This window comes from Meleagris gallopavo, chromosome 11 (assembly GCF_905368555.1).
Source record: "Meleagris gallopavo chromosome 11, MGAL_WU_HG_1.1, whole genome shotgun sequence".
In the NCBI taxonomy this organism is placed as follows: domain Eukaryota; kingdom Metazoa; phylum Chordata; class Aves; order Galliformes; family Phasianidae; genus Meleagris; species Meleagris gallopavo.
The window spans coordinates 11,440,764-11,457,607 of NC_139414.1; the positions used below are offsets into that span (position 1 = coordinate 11,440,764).

General features: G+C 39.0%; 1 long non-coding RNA gene across 1 annotated transcript in view; it reads left to right on the forward strand.

Moving 5' to 3' along the window:
- The first annotated feature begins 10,159 nt into the window (after nucleotides 1-10,159).
- LOC146543632 (uncharacterized) overlaps nucleotides 10,160-16,844 on the forward strand; it is a 54,333-nt gene continuing 47,648 nt past the window's right edge. Inside the window, exon 1 of the long non-coding RNA XR_014885702.1 lies at nucleotides 10,160-10,376. This is a non-coding gene — a long non-coding RNA (uncharacterized LOC146543632). The remainder of the gene's footprint in view (nucleotides 10,377-16,844) is intronic.

Below are 16,844 nucleotides of genomic sequence, written 5' to 3' on the forward strand. Positions count from 1 at the left end.
TTTTCTCACATTCCAGCAGTGGGGCTGGAGGTACCTGCAGCTCAGTGGGACTGCTTTGGACTAAAATCCCGGAGAACAACTAACAGAGTGGGGGATCCGTATTCCTATTAATTTTAATAGATCGAGTTCAACCACATCACATGAAATGTAAGAAATCCAGAACCAACAATCTGTGTGTCACTTTGGTAGTAGTGAGTAGCAGGGGCTGCAGATGGGAGTCAAGCAACACACCAGAAAGCTCTGGCACAATACAGGCGTGCTGCAATTTAGCATCATGTGACAGGCAGCTTGGTTTTGAACACCACTTACAGCGTGGCAAGCCAAAATGCCACTTATAAGGAAACCTCATTCTACAATTTTTTCTTGTTCACTACACTGTTAGCCGAAATCCGACCTCTAGAGCTCAGGTAAAAGATGTGCTTTCCTGCCCAGCTGGAAAACATCTAGCCTTTGTGGACGTTTAATTTAGCATTGTTATTTTGGCGTGTTGTGAGAAGAGTAACTGGGCCTGCTCCTCCATCTAGATGCCAGTGTGGCTCTCCCAGCTCTTCTCCTTTAGTGAGGGCACCACCTGCATTTTGCTGTGGTGTAACCATACTGTAGCCTTACTCCCCACAGATTCTCAGTGGGACAACTGTGAGACTACTTTCTCCCAAGCCTAGCCAAAACATCTTAGATATTATTTCATGGTAGGGAGTGGAGAGAGCGGCCCATTTATTCTTCATCTTTTCATTCCCCTTGCCCTTTCCCCAAGAGTGAATCCAGCCTAGAATACTTCTCTTAAAACCACAGTTTATATATAAAAATTGTTCAGAGAACCTTTTATTTTCTTTTGTGCAAGCTGAAGTCATGTTTGGCCATGCTGTGACCCTGAAGCCCATCCTTAATGAATAGAAGTGATTGTGTCCACGGTCCACGTTACATGCTGACTCTTCAAGGAAAGGACTTGCATGGCTTATATCACAGGAAACATTTGCTACATTACAGAAAATGGGATTTTTTTTTTTTTTTAAGAGAGACAGCATCAAAGCTGTACAATAAATCAGGAGACTCACTTGCAGACCTTGCAATGGGGGGTGCACTCTTAATTGAAACAGCAGTGGTGAAAAGTGAGAAAATACCTTCAATGTGGACTATCTAAATACTCAGAAGTCAAGGGATAATATGTGCTCCAAGTGATGTATTGAAGGCTCACTCCCTGTGCCACGGTAGTGTGATGAGAAAGATCAATTTGAAATGTCTAGGGCAGGAACAGATCATTTGATAGACCCTCTTTAGGTATATAACAACTTGGAAAGTTATCTCCAAGTTTTGATAACTACTTTACCTTCTGAGACTGCCAACCTGTTTCTTAACTGTTCTTTGTAGTGTGGAAAAGTCTCCCATTTCTATTCTCTGCCCTACATACTTGGGTCAGAAAGCGAACATCCTATTTTTGCAGCTTTGAAGCCAAATGGCTATAAGCAGCTGATTTCTTCACAGAATACTTCTCAGACATTCTTTTATTTTTTTTTTTTCCTAAGAGAAACCCTCACCATTTCCCCAGTCTTTACCTTAAAAGAAATAGGGCAACACAACTAAAAAGATTCACAGTTTTACCTGCTGAAGGGCACAGTAGTCAGAGGAATTCAGCCCTGCTAGAAGCTGCTGACATTGTTTAATGGTGGTCCAATTAGTTAAAAATGTGTTTTGTTTTTTTTTTTTAATAAATCGTTTTACTAGCAGAATAATTGAATTTAAAAAAATAATTAAAACATCTGAACTTTCCACTAAGCGTGGACACATTTTCTGCTTGAGAGTTATGTTTCCTATTTGATAGTTGAGTAAGTTTTTGTTTTAAACAGTTTTGCTTCAATAACTAAGGGAAAGCACATTTGATTCTGACTTATTACCACCTCAGGCTCAATTTTGGCTTAGGTGGAGTCTTGAAGTATTAAAGGGACTAACTTCTGTCTGGGACAAAGGCAGCCAACCCTGGATGTACATCTTGTTCTTATGGAACATTATTAGCACAGATTTTATTTCTTGGCTAAAATAAGTTACTCATTCAGCTTCAAGGTACTTTGTTTTAAACACAAAACAGAAGATTTCTTCCAAATAACTACTTTGGAGAAAGAATTGTGGGAAGCAAACACAACATATGACAATAACATTGCTTTGCTATGCTCTGTAAAACAAGTCATCCAGATTTATACATTGAAGTCTCTGTGAGTAGTTAATCTGCTGCTGGCCACCTGCAGAGGAGGAATGGAAGAGCTTCCTTTTGATCTCTTTTGTGAAATGACCTTTAAGGGTGAAAAAAATATAAAAGAAAATAAATGTGAATGAACCTTAAAAGGTTTGGTACAAATATTCTGTTGGGAACTGTTTGGTCCTTTAAAAAGACGTCCATATATGACATTAAATGTATGAAAGCGAGTAACATCTGTGCTTTAGGTCAAGAAGGCTCATCACCCATTAATGTAACTCAGCTAACTTCTTACAGGTCACTGAGACATAGTGCTAGTCTGGTAGACTACTTTGTGAGAACTTCATGTCAGCAAAGAAGGGCAGCTTGAATATGGAAACAAAGGGTTATGGGGAGAATAGCAATTCAAATTCAGCTGTGCAATTCCTCTCCTCATGGCGAGGGTTCACTTGTGGTGCTCACTACATGGTATATGCATCTCTGTGTCTGACTTTTTGCTTTTGTCCTATACCTGGCTGTTGGCTTGGGTGCTTGTCAGGAATACGGGTTTCGCTACGATTTATACCTGTTTCAGTGGAAGAGACCAAAGCAAAGCTTGTTCATTGTTGCCTGAATCGATAGACATCTAAAGATTCTCCCATACATGGAAATAAAATTGAGCACTTATGCTTTTTTTTTTTTCCTTTGTGTGTGTGTGTGTGTGTGTGTAAATGAGTCTAAATATCTGAAAATAATTTTAATGACCGCTGAGTGGGCAAAGATAATTCTACCTATTATACCACCTTCATTTTCCTATGATGCAGAACTTCTCAAACTGTCTGTAAAAGCCCAGATTCTCCTCTTACCCTTGTGCATATCCAGACACCAGGAAGACATATGTCTTAATGGATAATGGCTCCATTGTGTGAATACTGTCAGTATCATATCAATGTGACACAAATACAGCAAATTAGCTGTTACTTGCTTCAGAACAGCTTCAGCTCTTTGTGTGGAATGGAAAAGGTGCAAGTGAAAACTCTCTGAAGCAGCATGAGGCTTTTCCATTTAAGTTTATTGTTAACTCAATGCCACTTTTTTCCAAAGTAATGTAAGAATGAATGTTCATTTTTACCTGGGCACTTGGAAATTGGTACATTGGCAAAATCTTCCTTAAGGAATGCTAATGACAATCTCTTCCAAACACATTCAAAAGAAACATTCCTTGTGCATGTCATGCTAAATATTCAGAGAGTTAAGAGAATTATCTGTAGATTGTTTTGCTTTTGGGGACTCAAATTAATTGAGTTCATTCTTAAGTTGTCTTCACAGATTTAAAATAAGTGGGCGCAGTTATTCTACCAAATCAGAAAATTTTAACAGACTTCCTTTTCACTACCAGATGCAATATGGTATGGGCATTGCTAAGGATAATGCTTCTGTTGTCACTCAAGAAGTACTGCAAAAGGAAAATGATATTCTGAGAAGTAGTAGGAAAAACAAACATTTTAAATTTTATTTTTGACAAGTTGTGTTTCCCGGTGTTAGGTCATTTGTTTATATTCACATCAGAACATATGAATAGTCAAAAGATATCCAATAGCCTTTAAAACTAAAGGTGCTTTGGAGACTGAGCACACCCTGGGGTGTGGAAGTAACAAGTGCTGTGAAAAAAGTCCTTTTTTTGGAAATTACATCCCCTCCTCCCCCCCATAAAGTGCAGCTCCTGGAAACAAGGCATGTGTCAATATATGGCTGTGTGTAATCCAGAATGACACGATGCTGGAAATTAAATGTAAGCAATATTTTTCCACAAAATATCAAATAACAAATATGTGCTGGAGTTTTTTGCAAACTCTTGAATGTTCATTTCATAGGCTTGGGTTGGTTCTCTCCCTGCCCCCCTTTCCTGGGAACATCTTTAAACAATGGTTTTCAACAAGTCACTTTTTTTCAGTTTTTCAGCTGTAAGGTATCAAATTGCACCAGTCTGATTGCATGTGTGTTTTGCTATAAGAAGTCAATACTGAATGCATGAACAAATTACAAGGCTGCATGTTTAGAAAACAGGATAGAAATAAAACCTCACAACGAAAAATTCTCCGATGGTGATCAGGAGGCTTATGCCTCTAAAATACTAAATGCACTTCTGTTTTCAGAGAAACTGGTGTGATGATGTCATTTATGTGAATTTTGCCAGAGAAGAACTTTGAACAAATATGTTGTAGATTAGTCCAGTGACTTTTTCAGTATGTAAGATTATCCACATAAGTGTTTTTGGGAAAGGGCTGAACTTCGCTGAGCCTTTCTCCCCTTCCATCACAGCAGAGATGTTACACAAAAGTATGCTAACATGAGGTTGTCTTCTTAATCTTGTCATAGTTTAACTCTTCAGTCCACCTCAGAGCAGTGATTACAGTGACATTAGGGGCATGCTGATTAAAATGAGTTCAAGCATCTATTTGATACACGTTAGAGGTCTGCATTTCTGTCACGTTTTGACTTCACGGTCATAGGAATGGTGTGACACAATGAAGATGTCTGGTTAAGAAAAAGTACCTTACCTCAAAAATGATAGTAACCAAAATGTGGGTATTCATGTTGGACCAAAAATATCTGTCCTTCTTTCCTGTAATGGATGCACAAAACTCCTGGATATCCTTTATTTCCCCACCAGCTTCACCACAGAATAGCCTTAGACTCTTCCTGTAAATGCATGCAGTGCTGACAGTGCCAATCCCCAGAGAAAAAGAGAGGGCCACAGGTTTTTCTCCCACTTTGTTGTCACTGCTACTGACTCCTTCGACAGTATGTAAGCCCCAAAGCTTGTGGTATGGCTCCTTGTAGCAGGAGAGCACAATATTCTGGAGGGGCACTGGGCCCTGTGTTGGAGGGCACTGTGAATGATACAGCCTGAAGGGAGGAAAAATATTTGTCCGGGATCATTGGTTTGGTCACATCTTTTGATAACTATAATAGCATACCACTTAATTGTCAAATATCTTTTAACTGCACTAATTACACCTGTATGAAGGACCTGTGCTTGCATATTATTCCCTATGGTGTCACCCAGCAGCTGCTTGCCCAGCACACCCCTTATTCTGCCTGGCCTCATGTCTTACCTGACAACAATGCTGATGTCTCGGGAGCTTCTTGTTAGATAAACAAAGAAAACAGGACGACCTTAAAAACAAGAAAAAGAACTATCGGGAAAACTGGCTCTTGCACTTTGCAAAATGTAGTAGTGAATTTAAATATGGTTCTTAAGTACTGCAAGGCAAGGGTTGATTTGTTGTTTGATGATTGCACAGCTTCTAACCTCAGGGCTTTCTGAGCCATGGGAAGGGATGGCCACACTTCAAATGAGAATAAAAATGATAATGATAATCAGGACAATAATAAATTACCAGTATTCTGTGCAGAGACTATTTATTGGAAGTTTGAGACTTGTCTTATTTCACAGCTGAAACAAAGCAAAGGTTAATTTATAGCTCATTGATATTTTTCCTGCTCCCGCCCGTGCTCAACCAATTGTACTGCTTCACTGAGACTCGAGGGAAATTTTGCTGCTACTTTAATGGAAACGGAATTGTTGACCTAGAACCTGTTCCTCCCTGGTATTAGTCTGTATTCATTTGAAATCAGTAGTATGGGTGCTGGTGTAAAGCTGCAGTAACACTGTAGTGAAACAGGTCCTTAATCCCCTGCATCCGTGCAAATTCTATAGGCCTCGGTGCACTGTGCATTCAGACTTTGTATTTATGCTCAGAGAGGGGAAAATACGCCCGCAGTTCATTCGCATAATAAATGTGATGGGAAAATAATTCTACGGGGACAAACATTGTTTAGTTTGTCATGAGACATACTTGACAATTACTGCTTTGTCCCTTTTGTGCTATTGCAATGCAGTTATAAGATTGTGCCATAAATCTGAAAGACTGTTTTGCAAAGTTTGTATCTGTGTTTGCTACCTTTAATATTAATAGGAGAATATCTTTAAAGTGAGTAAATTGAGAAAGTGACTGAAACTATAGTTTATAAAAGAAGATTAGTGGGTTTAATATGCACTGGAGAGTAAAAGAAAAATCTTATTACTGTATGGAGAAATTACCTCATAAAGAAGCTAATACAGCAGGCTAGGGAGTAATTTTTAACAAGGTTTTTATGATGCACAAGTGTAGGCAAGTTAATGAACTTATCTTTCTAGTTATTTTCAGATTGTAACAATGCATTTCTTTTCAGTTCCTGTGCTTTAAAAAGTAAAACACATTTAATCACTTACAATAAAACTAACTCATTAGTTTGATAAATCAAGTAAAATCCTATACTGCTCCTGTTGCGGCAGCGCTGCTTAGAAACTAGATCAGGTGAAAACATTAAGTATAGAACAGAGCAACTACCAGGTTTATTCATTATTGGAATTAAAAGGTGTCACGTTGACAGGGAATGTTCATTTTTGGAAAGACCTGCTCTGGTCTCAGTAACAGGACTTAGGAAATGAAAACTAAAATAGGGACTCCGGCCAAGATTTTGTTTTAACAATTCCACTCTTTGCAAAATAGCCATGTGGTCTTTGACATTCATAAAACAGACATCTGAAGAATGTCACATCCAACAGCAAAGAAACCACGGGGGGCAGTTGGTAAATACAGAATGTCCATCTGTCAGCACCCCAGCATGGCATGCGTAGGTATTGTTTAGGAGGAGCATGTCCACATTTTTCTGCCCAAATGCAAAAGACAAACTGCTGAGTAAAACAGTTCAATCTTTATATTGATTAAAGTGATGTGCTTTCCTAACATACGACGACTGTACTTGAAATTAATTCAGTAACACTCCGAAAGCAAGACTGAAGGTTATTAGAGACTCACTGCAGGTTTTAACACAGATGTCCTAGAATAGAAGTAATGTGGACATACCACAATAATCTGACACTACAGTGAGGCATTTCATCAAGAGTTTATCAGAACCTCATCTAGACCACAGTAATGTAAGCCACAGTCTTGCTGAATGTTAGCATTGTTCACAGCTTCCTTCATGTCATAGTATTAGACAACCTTCCCAGCAGCACACCAAAGAGAGGAAAAGAAGCTATTAAGTGAATGACTAATTGACATAAGTGGACAGAATGGCTGGGTTTCTCCTTTGCTCATGAGCACCTTCTCCTTCATGGATGTGGAAGAAGTGCCTGCAAAGAGCAGCAGCAGGAAGCTTTCTGTTACAGTGCTGTGGGTAAGGCAGTGGCGAGCAAGTTGTTTACTGCTCAGGGTGCTCAAGTGTCTCCACACCCTTGTTAAAGGTCGCAGCCTTCACTGCACTGAATCAATTAATCTAAGAAAGCTTATGGCTGGTGGGAAGCTAGAGCTGTAATTACTACAGTGTATTTTCCTTGGGGTGGAGAAGTATCAGTTTCCCAATTCACTTTATGGTTTACACGCTTCCAATAAGCTAGTGAATATAGCTAAATTGACTGCTTCTTAAAATCAAGGCCTCACTGGTGTCTTTTCTGTTTTTTTGTTTTTTTTTTTTGCCTCCTATGTGAATCCTTGTTCTTTGGGTTTGATTGCAAAAATAAATTGGTATTTTGCAGTATGTGCAAAATTTCATTTTTCCATTTTCAAGAGGAAATGTATTATTTGTTATATTTCTTTTATTTATTATTATATGTATTTATTCTGCTCCCTATAAAACAACATTATTTTTACCATAAAACATAAGTTTCTGTGGCAGCGAGGAGGTAGCAGATTCTGATCATCTGTGATTAGCGAAACTCACTCTGTCAGTTGATAAATGGCATACTTGTTTGTACCACTGCAACTTTACTGAAGAATTTCAGCTGTTTCTCTATATATCTCAAAGGAAAACAATAAAAAAAGGCAACTCTGGTGTGTCTGGAAAGAAAAAACGCATGAAGAGAATGGGCCAACTTCTGATCTCAGTAACCTTATGTAAATCTAAACTAATTGCAGTGCAGACAAACAAGTTCCTCTGGATTTATGTCACTCCTTCCTCTTTAAATCAGAACAGCGTTTGGGGAAGACGCAATCATTCTAGCACAGTATTTGTTGCACACCCCAGAACAAATGTTTTAATAGACCACAACTTTACTGTGCCATTTTTTTCTGCACTAGCTGTTGAATCAATAGCTCCTTCTTTATTACTGTACAGAGGAATTAGTTCAGGCGCAGTTTTGAGAGAAACTTTAACAACTCAGTTTCAAAAGCAGCTATTCATCTTCAATTGCCACAAAGAAAAGCTGCATAACGAACTCAGGTAAAAATGGTGCTTGAGATACTATAAGAGCATGTTTTTTCTCTAAAATTTAATGGACTGAACTTGGACACAAGCAGTAGAAGACAGCCTCTTTTGGGTTATCTCAGTATCTCTGCTTCAGGAAGCAAGAATGCACAAGTAACTTCACAACTAAAGTAACATCTACATAAACAAGTAAAGCATAAAAGCTTCGTCTTGCTTTTTGGAATTTGCCAAAAAAAAAAAAAAAGGAAAAAAAAGAAAAGTAACTTCAATTTCAATTTGAGAGATTCTTGTTGATGTTCAGAAGCACTAACTTCCAGGTACTAACAAGCCTCGTGGCAAAATTTTTCCACCAAAGTTTGCTTGAGTTCTGATAAGTGACTACATCTGCTGGGCTTGCCTCATTTTTGCACATGTTTTGCACAAATAACTCAGCTTCACTGACTGAAACCTTCTCAGGAAATGAAATTCAAAGGGCTGTGTTAAAAGCTGTCATCAAAAATGTCAGGTCTCAATTTGCAGCATGGGTGTGTTGACTTGCCTGTGCTCCCAGAATGCACACTGGTATGGGAGGGGGAAGCTGTTTGTGGCATAGATGCATGGTATGTAGGCACACTTGGTACAAGGAGAGAGCAAGGCCAGGTAGCTTTGTTAACCACTCATCTCTACAGTTAGCTTGAAATATTAATGATCAAGCCATAACAAAGAAAAACATGAAATGCTATCATTTATTTGATTGTGCATCCTATCTAAACTTGCAGTCACTCCTAGCTATGTGATTCAAGCTTACTGGTGTTTGAGGGGTGGTTCTAACAGAACCCTTCCAGGGAACAGTTGGAAGCACCACTCATACTTGACAGTTAGCCATCTGTCATCCTAACTGATCACTTTGTGATAGTGATATAGTTGTGATCAATTTAGCAATATTTCTGGTAGGAGAACCTGCTCGAGGGGTTACCTTATGAGCAAATGAGAGAGCCAGTAACACATCTTGGGAAAATGCCAGGAAAACTGTGTTTTGTATTACACAACATACTACTGGAATGCATTGTGTAGCAGGAAGAACTGAGCTCACAGTGTCAGATGGCAAGCTCTAGATCTAATGTTATCTAATGACTGCCAGTGGAAGGAATTTGTTGTGCCAACACAGTGCCCAGGATAAGGCTGTCAGAAACCAAATGGGAAACAAAGATAAAAACTTTCAGCATTGAGTGTTATATAAGAATGAACACATGCCAGGGAATAAAAATATTTACTCAGGAGAGGAACAGAGAGCAAACTTGAACTCAACTATTGTTAAAATGTTAGAGAACTTTCAGCAGAGAGTAAATCTAGCATGAGAATAGGAGAAAGAAAAATGTGAATTGCAGAAAGTTTGAAGCAAAATGAAATCAGGCATTCACAGCTCTCAAATCCCACTTTATGCACAGCAAACAGTAGCTTGCATACAGGAGACCTGCAGAGGACAGGTGGCTGTAAAAAATAAAATCCTTTCATGGAAACTGTGCTTCTATAGCAATGCAACATAAGGCAAAAAACCATACTGTTCTGAGCAGTTATAGGCATCTTGTGGCCCAACACACCCTCTCCCTGTTATCTGGAGCCCTGCTAGGGCGGCGATGCTTCAGCTGGCAGGTCCTGACAGATGCTGCGGGGGGATGGGGGAGTTGCTTTAGAGAAATATGATTCTTTATCTTGTTCTCCAGCTTTTCCTGATAAAACCAGTTTAGATTCAAGGGACAGCTGAGTGCTCTTGCCCCTGCCAGTAGGACCATGGCCAGGGCTCATCTCACTGCAGGGTGACCATCTGCTGCCACTTAACAGCACAGGAAACCACCACTGAACAAAAGCATCCACTCCTACAGCATCACACCTCCTGCAACAAGATGGAGGGCTAAGGGAAATGCTACTACAGCAAATATGATTTACAGTGAAGGGCGTGCAGCAAATACTCTAGGTAAGCTTATCGGGTAGGTTTCCCTTGGATGCCATCAACAGATACAAGGACATTATTCTGAGGCTTAGTACAAAGGGGAGCAAGCAGCAGTGAGGATGGTGGAAGGGTGAAGGGAGGGACTGTGGCCTCCCTCATCTGCATAGAAACCCGTCTGCTGTCTTTAGATTTGATGTTGAGAGAGACGAGGGTAGGAGCAGGCAGGGTGATGCCTTTCAGCAGTGTCACTCCTCAACAGTGCAGAATTTCCTGGTGATCCTCTGTGCGCTGTGCGTGGTATTTTGGTGTTTCTGTCAGTCCACATACAACTTCACATGCCATATTGCATTGCTGCCTGAATAAGGAATAGTGAACACATACTGTGAACTTCACTCATCCAGAGATTTGTGTGATTTCATACCTACACACTATGAGCTTGTTTTCTGCAGACTTTTCTTGTTTTTTGGTTCACAAAGAAATTTGAAATCTTTATTTTGAATCAAGGCTATGGGAAAAATGTCTTTTTTTTTTTCCTTGTACAATATCTGAAGAGAATAAAAAGGTATAACTATTTTAACATGACCTTTCTGATTTGAAGAAAAGTTAAAAATGTTGAACTGGTCAAAATTGGTCTAGGACATATGGCTAGCAAAGAAATATATGGATATGAAGTTGCCAGTAGTATGGTCATGCTCATTTATTGCCTTTTGACTTGACAATCACAAAGAAAAACAAAGAACTAATTGTTAAAAATTAAAGGATTTAGAACTTCCAAAGACTAGGTAAAAGGATGTACACGCTGAACATAGGAGCACATGGAACTGCAATTTGTACCAATAGTGCCTGCTGACATCAGTGTTCACCTAGAAAAATGAATCTTTTCAGAGGATATCCAGAGTGCTTGATACTTTCAGGAAGCAGGCTGGTCTACCTGGGCTGATATCAGTGGGAGGATCACCCAGAAATGAGTTTTTCTGAGTGGCAAACTTAATCAGGAGGACTAGCCTATCAGGGGCTTTTCGGAAGTAACTTTTGGGTATTCTGGAGCTCTGCTTTGTCTTTATGACTTTCCTCTAACATAAATGTCCATTTTTCCTCTGAGAATAATGCTGTCATGATCCCAAGGCTTGACATGCCATTAGAATTGCCACGTAGGTTCCACTGGATGCACAGTACAGGTGCTGGGCTGGGGGGCTGAAGTATTGGAAAGAAAAGAGAACACCTAAAGTGACTGGCTTATGTTTGGTTTTCTTGCAGAAAGGGAAGGTAGGAAGCCAAGGTCTTCAATTACCAAGTGTTTATTACCTGTGAAGCTGTCAAGTCAGTTCTGCTATGTGATTGCAACTCCTAAATTTTACTGAGCTGTAAGAGTAGAAGCACCCTATGCAACAGGAAAAATGCTCTCACAGATAGAAAAGCTGACAGCAAAGCTCTAGGAGAAATAAAACTCTCATGACCTGGAGTTTGTATTTTGCTATTATATTTTCAAGTCTTGCTGGATCCTTACCAATCTCTTTGCCCTTCCAGAAAAGGATATGAGTTGGAAGTACAAACCGGCTGTGAGTTTACTGTCCAGAGCTGGATGGGAGCTCCACCTGCTCCCAGCATTGCTTTGTTAAAAGATACTAATCCTCATAAAACTGACCTTTCTGGTTTTTTTTTCTTCTTTTTTTTCCATCTCTAATTTCCTGCATTCCTCACACTCTATTCTCTCTTTGTCTAGAAACTCATCTTGTTCTCTTTTGAACATACTGATTCATAAACATATGTTCTAAGTTACCTCTCTTGTCTTTGGTAACGTATTCCACATGCTTACATGCCATTTTATGAAATAGTTTTCTTTAACCTTTTTATTTGCCTCGATTTCCTAATGTTGAAAATATATTCTTTTCTTTCATGTTTTTTTTTCCTTCATAAATATATTGTACAGCTAAACAATGATGATTTTAATCAATACCAAACCATGGAAGGCCTAATCCTTCTTTGACAGAGGAGGTCAAATTCTGTCCTCAGTTACATTTGTGTAACACCAAAGAAGAAAAAATAACAGTTTTCGCAGGATTTTAATTGTAGTGATTCACTACACGGCTGAATCTTGATTTACAAAGTATCCATTGGGATCAGAGAGATATAGTAAGACTCATTCAGAAATTAATTTCTGAAATGAAAAAATTTAAAGTTGTGTTCTACTACATACTGTCTGTTGGTACTGTCTTCATCAATGTGGGTGTGAACATGTGTTAAACCTAAGGAGAGCCATGCAAGTTGAATATCCTAAATGCAAGGTCTCCCACTTGTCTATTTTCATTAGTAACTTATTCAACTTTAATAATAAATGTGCTTAGAATTGCAACAAGCAGAAAAATGTGCAATATAGGATTTCATAAAAACTTCATTAAAAAATAAATAAAAAGCAGCAGCAAATAACCCAAACAAAATCAAATCAGTTTTAAAAATCCCTGCACAGATATTCTGCCAGGGGTGAGGAGCAGGGAGGGGGGAATGCAGAGAGAGAACATAAAAAAGCTATTCCCATCCAAAGTATTAACAGAAGATAGCAGAGTTGTATGAGTGTCATTGAAGGTGGAATCTGGCGTATTTCTATTCCTGGTAATAGGGGAGTTAAAGGATGCAATTGACATTGCAAAGAGAGATACTCCAAAACTCCAAGGGCTAAGCGCCTTCCACTTGGAAGATTCAAGGACCAACAGATGATTAAATAAGTTTAATAAGATTCTGTTAACTGTTTTGCTTAACTTTGCTGAGGTATGTAGTCTAAGTGCCTTTGTAGCCTACTGTCTGCATACTCCAGTAACAGGGACGCTAATACCCTAAACTGGTCCTGTTGTCAAAAGCAACACTCAAACAGATAAATTACACAGCAGTAATTGTGTATTAAAATGGCAATTGATGTAACTTACATGAATTTCTACTAAGGAACACATAGGTTGCAACCTATGCTTCCATTTACCCAAATCCTATGTGAAACCAGTCTGAAATCCAATTAAATGAATATCTGATAAGAGAATGAAGCTATTAAATGCATAAAAATCTGCCAAAAAGTAATGATTGCCTTACCAGTGAAATAAAATGCTCTGAAAGGATAAATGTGTGGCAAACCAATTCATGGCATGTACTGAGCATGTTGTGGAACCCTCTCAAATGAATATGTGACAAAGGAATAAACATGAAAGAAATACACTGATTGTACACTAAGGCTGTGCATTTCAGAGAGATTCACCGTATTATCTTCCTTATTCATGTGGATAACAGGCTTACTTATGTCTTCAAAAATAATTCTTTCTATCACACTGCAACAATTCTAAGCATAGTGATAAATAGAAAGTATGAAAATGCTAATGCATAAAAGCTGGTGGAATTTTAAAGGATCAGGACTGAGCCAAATTTTTAGATGAGATTGCCTGACGTGTAAAAAGCCTCACTGAAGGAAAAAAATGAGCACAATAATCTGTGTATTGCATATTTATAGTCCAATAATTTGATGCTGAGATTTACGAAAATCCATATCAGAGGTTTTATCCCTGCTATATAACTTACATGGCATGGCATCTTTTGCAACTTACAGTTCATGAGCAACAATATCCAACAGATTTACAGGTTTTTTTTTCACACTTTAATGTAACAAATTTGAAAGTGAAGGTTGAAGCATCAGCTGGCAAAACCTACCTTTTGTCAGTTAAGTACAATATATCAAAAAAAGATGACACTATTATCCATTTTTGCTTTTAAAAATGATGGGATTTTTGTTCAAATGAAATGAAGTGGATCACTCATGCGATACTATGAGTGGTGGATGGTACTAAAAGAGAATATGTAAAAATTGTCGGTATCCATACCTGTATCATCTATATAAGGGGTTAATCTCATGACATTCAAAATAGACCATATTTTTAGGGCCAATTGCTACCATATAACATCACATAGCGTCTAGATGGGTTTGTGGCTTAGTACTTTTTTCCAAATGCCAGAAAGTAGGAAAGTATTTATACCTGAAATGCCCTTGCTCTTTTTTTCCTATAAAGGCAGTTTGTATGCTTTGAAAATAGCAGATGAATTTCCCAGAAGTATTTGGAGGTAGCAGCAGCTCAAATATTTGCCTATTTATTATTAGAGAAAACACTTTAAGTGTCTGGTATGCACAGCAAACTTCTGCTAGTCTGGGACTTCTACCTCTCAGTGAGGTTTTAGCAAATGTTCTTGGAATAGAGCAGGAGATTTCCTCAAAAGGGCTGGCTTAATCAGAAGATTTGAGTGCCATTCCTATACATTTTCAGATGCAATCTCTGAATCAAGTTCTTGTACCTATCCAGACATAAATTAAACTTAATCAAGGACATCTATGTGTTTTAAAAACCCATTACTTTTGTAGTCAAAAATGGAAAGCCCAATAATGGTAGCTTAAGAGACTGTATTTCTAACCAGACTCATTTTCTAGCTATACAAAAATAGCAGCTTCTTAGTCCTTGCTAAGCACAAGTTCCTTTCTCTGGACTCATGGCATTGACTCACCATTCTCACAACAAAACTCATTGCTTCCCTTTATTCTAGAGAAGATCCTATCCCCTGGTCATAACTTTAAGACATCACTGTTTTGTAGGTAGCATGAAATCCGTAAGTCTTAATCACAAAATCCCACTTTAGGGCTGAGAGCATTTTTCAGTAAATTCTGATGTTCTGACAAAATTGGTGAAATTTGGAACTGTCCTTCTTTTATCTTCTGACTGTGTTCACTCTGTAGTGCAGTTCATTCTTGCCTGTGCTACTGGAGAAAATACGCTTGATAACCTTGGTCATGCTATTTCTGATTATTGCTATAAATCACAAAGCTATCTTTCAGTTCCTCCTAACTGGCTCATGCTGCTGAAAAGAGGCCCAAAACAGAGAAGTGTGGCAACCCAGAGTTGCTCAGTGAAGAGTTGGCATTGCTGCCTGGGAAGGCTTGGAAAGCAGCTGCTCTCACACTAAGTTTGGCTTCAGTTAATATTCTCACTATTAGTATATAAAATAACACTCTAAACAGAAGACAAACAAACAAGCTAATGTTCCTGGTTTTGTTCTTCCTGTTTGATCAGATCATAAAATCTGGCTTGATTTTTACTCCAGCACCTTACTCTGTGTCCTTCCAGGTTTAGCAAATCTGTTATCCATGGGCTTAGGTTAGGTCCTGTTTCATCTCTTTGACTGAGTTGGGAGGTTTCTTTAACATAAAAGCTGCAGGACCTGAAGAGAGCAGAAGAAGCTCTTGATGATGCTGATTGGAGAAAAAAGGAACAAAAGAAAATAATTCAGGCTGGAAGGCAGAAAAGTGGTAATTCCTTTGAAGTTACATGGGTTTTAGTTTTGATTAAAATAATTTCAGACAGTTAAATCCTGGCTGGTGTACAGTGCTGTTTTTCTAGTGTAGTTTTATTGCTCAAGCTCGTCACCATATGACTTGGCTATGGCTGGATGGAAGCTGCCCAGTTTGGGACTAATGACCAAGAGGCAGAGCTGACCCAGGCTAGAGCAGGGCCAGACTGAGCTCAGCCAGGAAAACAAGAGCTTTGAGAATCCTAAGGGAATCCGTGAATCATTCCCTAGACAGAATAATTCAAAGTAAATGATGTGCCAAGAGGATTGCTATTTTGGCAGAAGTTACCAGGCTCTTATATTGCTGTGCATGATGTGAGGCTTCCTGAGCAACGTAATGAGTTAGAAGGGGGAGAATTTGATGTCTGCAATACTTTAGGGATGGCATCGACTAGTGTATAAATTGGTTTGAGCTGTTGCTAGTCCCTCAGATTGGCATGTTGTATTCTCAGACAGATGATCTGAATGAAAGATAATACAGAAAATCAGTCTCAGGCAGATGCAGAAATGTTAGCTTAATTTATTGGGCTTCCTTTCTTAGCATAGAAGGTAGGCATATTTTAAAAAGAAGCACAGTGCATGGGAGGCATAAGGGCTCGCTGGGGGATTCTCCCCTTTCTCTTGTCCTTTCTTAGCCTGCGGCTGTGCTCTCCAGCACTGACCTTCATTTCAGAGCTGAAACCTAAGGAATGTGAGCTCTGCTCAACCCGTTTGAGCTGTCCGTCATGCAAGGAAGGGGGGAATTTCCTCCATGGCAGAGGCACAGAAGTATGCTACTGCGTACTCCCCATCCAGGTGCAATATAAAACCCCCTGGACTAATAAAACCCATGTTGTTTTTCTATTCCTGCAGGGATGGGTATGCATATGGGCTCATCTGCTTAAATTGATCTAATCATGGACACTCATGCAGCTAGTGGAGGCTGCTGTTGGTGCTGCTACATCCACAAAATGCCTACCTTCCTGGCAAACTTGCTTGCTATCTGTCTCAGGTTTGTCCGGCGGTGTATAAAATCTAGGCAATGTGATCCAGGAGGGCATCGTGGCAGGGTCATCACTATAAGAACTGTACAAATTAATTGTGATATTTATTTTCTCACTGTTGATCCTGACACATACAAAT